Source organism: Panthera leo, chromosome B3 (genome assembly GCF_018350215.1).
Source record: "Panthera leo isolate Ple1 chromosome B3, P.leo_Ple1_pat1.1, whole genome shotgun sequence".
Lineage (NCBI taxonomy): Eukaryota > Metazoa > Chordata > Mammalia > Carnivora > Felidae > Panthera > Panthera leo.
The window spans coordinates 33456546-33461842 of NC_056684.1; positions in this window are offsets into that span (position 1 = coordinate 33456546).

A 5297-nucleotide genomic window follows, 5' to 3' on the forward strand; every position below is an offset into this window, starting at 1 on the left:
TCTTGTTCTTGAGGAATAGCACTTCAACTCTACCTCGCTGGTTCTCAGTTCTTTTATCTTAAATGAGAAGTAACCTAGATAATTTCGAAGATCATATCTAGGTCTAAACATTTATGCCTCCCAGAATTCCCCCCTAGATCTCTGTATCCCCTTTGGGGGTGCCAAGGGGGTTGTTCTGTTGTTTTAATTCAAGCAAACATTTACAAAAGAGGATTAAATAGTTTTCAAACATACATTACGAACAGTAAATATATACTGTTTGTATATCAGATTTCAAACATACACTATAGTATGTATCTAACCATGCATAGGTTTGTATGTTTGAAAACTATATATTGTTTTTTTTCCCAAACAGCATATATTGATTTGAGTTCAGTAATGTAGTGTCTCTCCCTAAGATCTTTGTTAAGAGTTGAATCTTTCTTTGGAATTTCATGAATGCTTGATCTTTATTCATGACAGTATAAGGCCAGGAGCAGAATATTCAAACCATTGAATTTTGGCCAACTGCCTAATGTGGTTATAACCCAAGTCCCTATGGAAGAGACATGCTGAGGATACTCCAGGCCAAGGAACACTGTAGCCAGGGCCTTGACCCAGATCTTGAATGAATACTCTACACAGGTGAGCTAGGCATTACTACCTTGGGGCCACAGGATTCCTTCTGCCTAGCCTACATCCTGCATCATGTTCCACGCCTCCCTTCTTCTGGACACCTCCTGACTCCTCTCTCCAGTTCTCTCCCAAGTGGGAGGAAGCCCCAGGGCATTTTCTGTGACAGAAAAATTCAAAGAAGGATAATCAATCCCAGGAAGGAAAAAAAAATCCAAGAGAAAGATCCAAAAGGCACTCCCAACATAAGTAAGACATTTTAACTGTGCTCTTACCACAAAGAGGTCTACCCATAGCATCGGTGATATTGGACATTTTGGAAATCTGATTCACAGTAATATCCCAGTAATGTTTTCTGAAGTCAAACGTTAATAGATGGCCAAAGAACAGGAAAGTTGAAGGGGTTTGCGCTCTAGGTTTCTTGGAGTCTATAGCCTATTAGTCAAGAAAGGAGAATAGACGCAGGCAGGAGGAGAATGGGAAGAAGGCAAGGAAATGAGTGATAAATTTTAGGGCCAACTGGGGAATTCCAGTGGGCAAAGGGTCTGAATGATTCTCTCTAAAGGACTTACGTAACTAGTTTAAGGTTTCATTGGTACCCCACCTCCCTAAAGGGGGTTTCAGATTATGTCTGTGGTTATGGCCAGCATGAGCATTTATAACCACTGAGGCTCTAGGCATAAAGGCCTAAGAGATCAGACTGGAGCCAAGATAATCCTAGGCCAGAGAAGCCATCAGGTTGCCTGGAGCAGGATGCAGTTTAAGCAAAAGGAGTCCCTATTGAAAAGGCCTTAAACACCACATAACGATCCTAACTATATAAATTTGCCCTTTTTTGGTCTAAAAATCCCAACATCAGAGGCTGCTGCCCCAACCTGGATGGGATTTCTGATGTTTTCCCATGAGTTTATCTGACCTAGATGTAAGCTTAAAGTAGGCAAGAGCCTTAATCAAATAGCGCCTATGGTAAAGGGGAAACTAACAGTTTTATCAGTATTTCTCTTCATGCGCTATTGAGTCTAGACAAACAGAACTGCTCACACCCCCATAGCACTCCAGATTCTTTAGAGATCTCTGCCTAGGTTCATTCTCTTCATTCAAAAATATTCATTAAGTGTCTGTGAGCCAGACACTGTTCTAGGACCTTCTGGATCCTAAATCAAACAAATTAGATGAAGTTCTCAAATTTGTAGCCCTTCTCCATGGACTGCTTTTCGTCTACACATTGAAATTCTGACTATCTTTAGGGGCGCCTGGGTGGCTCGTCGGTTAAGCGTCCAACTTCAGCTCAGGTCCTGATCTCACGGTCCGTGAGTTCGAGCCCCGCGTCAGGCTCTGTGCTGACAGCTCAGAGCCTGGAGCCTGTTTCCGATTCTGTGTCTCCCTCTCTCTCTGCTCCTCCCCTGTTCATGCTCTGTCTCTCTCTGTCTCAAAAATAAATAAAACGTTAAAAAATTTTTTTTTAAAATAAAAAATAAAAAAAAAGAAATTCTGACTATCTTTAAAATGTTAATACAAATGCTTCCTCATTTATTCATTCTTTCAACAAATACTTGTTGAGCACTTAACCACATGCAGAATCCTGGCTAAGGCAGTAAGGATACCACTGTGAAGAAGATACCATTCACTCAGCATGTGGTTTGTGGGGGACACCAACAAGTAAAGAAGATAAAGTGACAGTGCCATAAAGAAGCACCCAAAAGGAAGTGATGTCTGAGTGCTTCTCAAAGTTTCTCATAGCACATGTAGGAGATGGCTCTTAGCTGGAGGTGACTGGCTAGGATGCCTAGCTGCCCCAGGCTCTGCCTGGCCACCCTAAGGATTGAGAGGATCACTGTCTCAGCACACTTGTACCCCAGTCACAGCATACATGCTGGTCTGGTCTAGGCAAAGGCCTGAAGGGTAAGTAGATGCGAAACTGTAGAAAAGATATTCAGAGTCCTGTAGGTGTTCATTTAACAAGTCTTTATTGAGCTATGTGCTAGACACTGTGCCTGGGGCTAGGAATACAGAAGTGAACACAGAACCTGTGCTTAAGGAGCTTTTACTCTTGCAGAGAAGACAGACAAATGGACAAGCAATTACAATACTATGACATAAGTGCTCTAATGGAGATAAGCTCAAAGGGTTATGGGGTTTTACCCAAGTCTGAGAGGTCAGAGATTTACAGGATAGTAAAAATGTAAGTTTAGACCTTCAAGTAGGTGGAGTGTGAGTGGGAGGTGGGAAAGGCATTCCAAGAAGAGAGTATGGTAAAAGTGAGATAATCATGGCAAATCTCCTTTTGTTATCCCCATAAGCCCTATCCTTAATACAGGTTCCCCACTATCTAAAAGTAGAGCATTCCTGGGGCGCCTGGGTGGCTCAGTCGGTTCAGTGTCCGACTCTTGGTTTTGGCTCAGGTCATAATCTCATGGTTTGTGAGTTCGAGCCCTGCGTCGGCCTCTGTGCTGACAGTGCAGAGTGTTCTCGGGATTCTCTCTCTCCCTCTCTGCCCTTCCCCCGCTCCCTCTATCTCTCTCTCTTTCTCTCTCTCAAAAATAAATTAATTTTAAAAAAACTAAAAAAAATAAAGTAGAGCATTCCTATGAAACCTTTCATAAATCAAAATAGTGTAAAGCAAAGCAGCAGCAATTACCCTTAATTTATATGGAAAATTTTAATTTGAGTATTCCCAGACCAAAAAAATAATCTCTCTGAGGCTTTTCTGATACCTTTGGACACATCTTGCTAATGGAGGCCCCAAATAAACGGAGAGAAAGCCTAGATGCTCACAGACACGGTTCAAAGGTGTGGCGGCTGAGCATAGTTCCCAGGGAAGGGGCTTGACATGGCCACTCTTTCTGCTTGGGCACACACTGCCTCTATAATGGCTTGCTGCAAAGCAAACACTGAACACTATTTTCACTTTTTGCCTTTTTTTTTTTTTTTTTTTTTTGTAAAAACGAAAATCCTCCAGATTTCTTTGGCAAAACAGGTGCTGATGTGATGGAGGTTTTTCATAAAAGCAAAGTGGCTTAATAACAACTTTCAAAAAGCAGGTATACCTACATGCCATCTTTTTTCACTCCTCTGTGCTTTGCCCATGCTCCCCTTCCCTGGTTGGCAAACTCTTGCTTTAGGAGCCAGCTGGAAAGTCACCTCCTTTGTGAAAGACTTCCCCAGGCAAAATTTAGTCATTCCCTCCTCTCTGCTTCTACAATGATGAGTGTATGAATCAAAATTCTGGACACATTGTCTGATAGTGAATTCTTTTTCTGATAATGTAAACTAATTTTATTAGAAGCTATAGATATGAAATTATGTTTCATTCATTTAACAAGCTCTCTTTAATAAAAGGAAAAATAGAAAAAACCAACCAAATATCATATACTAGATTATCTGTGTCCTTATTCTTGTTATTCATCTGTTAAAATTGATGGCAATGTATATATATTAATTTAAAGAATTCACACCGTTAAATAACTTTAACTTTAATTTTTGCTACTATCTCTATCTGGTTTCTAAACATTTACATGGATTATGACTTTAAGTTTTTAATGGTTGTTCATTACTTTTCTGATTGATGTATTTCTTAGAGGATAATATGTTTAAAATATTCTCTCAAGAAAAATCTTTGTATTTTCATTAGTAATTTTTACAATCTCTTTATTCAGAGTTCAGCTCCTTCATTCTGTGACTTAAGTAACTGACTCCTTTCCCTTGGTACACGTTGAATATCACATAAAGGAGTGCCTTCCCACATGCTCAGTCCTGAAATCACACTTTGACCTGCTGCTCTTGTATTTACCCCTCCGATTCTGGATACCCATTATTTCCTGGATCTACAGTCCTCTTTCTGCTGTACAGCTGTTCAAGCTGTCATTATCTTCCACTTGCAATAAAAAAGGGCCCCTTAACTAGTTTATCCATGCAACCATTTCAACGTGAGATTGCTAAAAGGCCAAGTCTTTGGGATGATTTTCAATTGTCCACAAAACAAAGTGCTGACTCTTGGGATTGCTATGTAAGCCCCTGAAGGGGCCTGTCTTTATCTCTGGGTATTCCCAATCTTGCACCCAAAGTCTAAGCAATGTCTAAATGTTTGCAGTAAGTATATACTGTCTGGGGGGGGGAGGGGATTGGGGGGCAATTACTAAGAGATTATCAACCATCAGGGCAAGAGCCCACGCTAGAAGCGGGGAATGGGGTGCCTCCAGCTCGCTCTGAAAAGTACAGATTTTTTCCAGTCATAAATACATCACATTTTTGTGATCTCGTGATAACTGTCAAGCAGAGCCAGTCAGACTCTCCAATTCCAGCCCCTTTCCGCCCCCCAGCATTTCACATCACCACGACCTGTGGTTTTCATCCTCCAGCTTTTCTGCTTCTGAAGTTCTCTGGGCCCAGGACGTCCTCCACCTCCCATCTCGTTCGCGCTTCAGGCTGGGAGACTGTCCCTTCCCGCTCGCCCACGCCACCCTCCCACCCGGCGCCCGCGCCTACTAGCTCCAGGTCGCCCGAGCGCGGCCGCGGGGCGGTCTTCGTCACCGCCGCACCGCTCTGTGAGAGGAGGGGCAGGGAGCTGGTCCTCCGGGATCGCGGCGTAAGGGGGGGGGGGGGGGGGGGGGGGGGGGGGGGTCGGCTGGTCACGTGGCACGCCGATAGTCACGCGGGCGCCGCTCAGCTGACCGGGGGCTCACGTG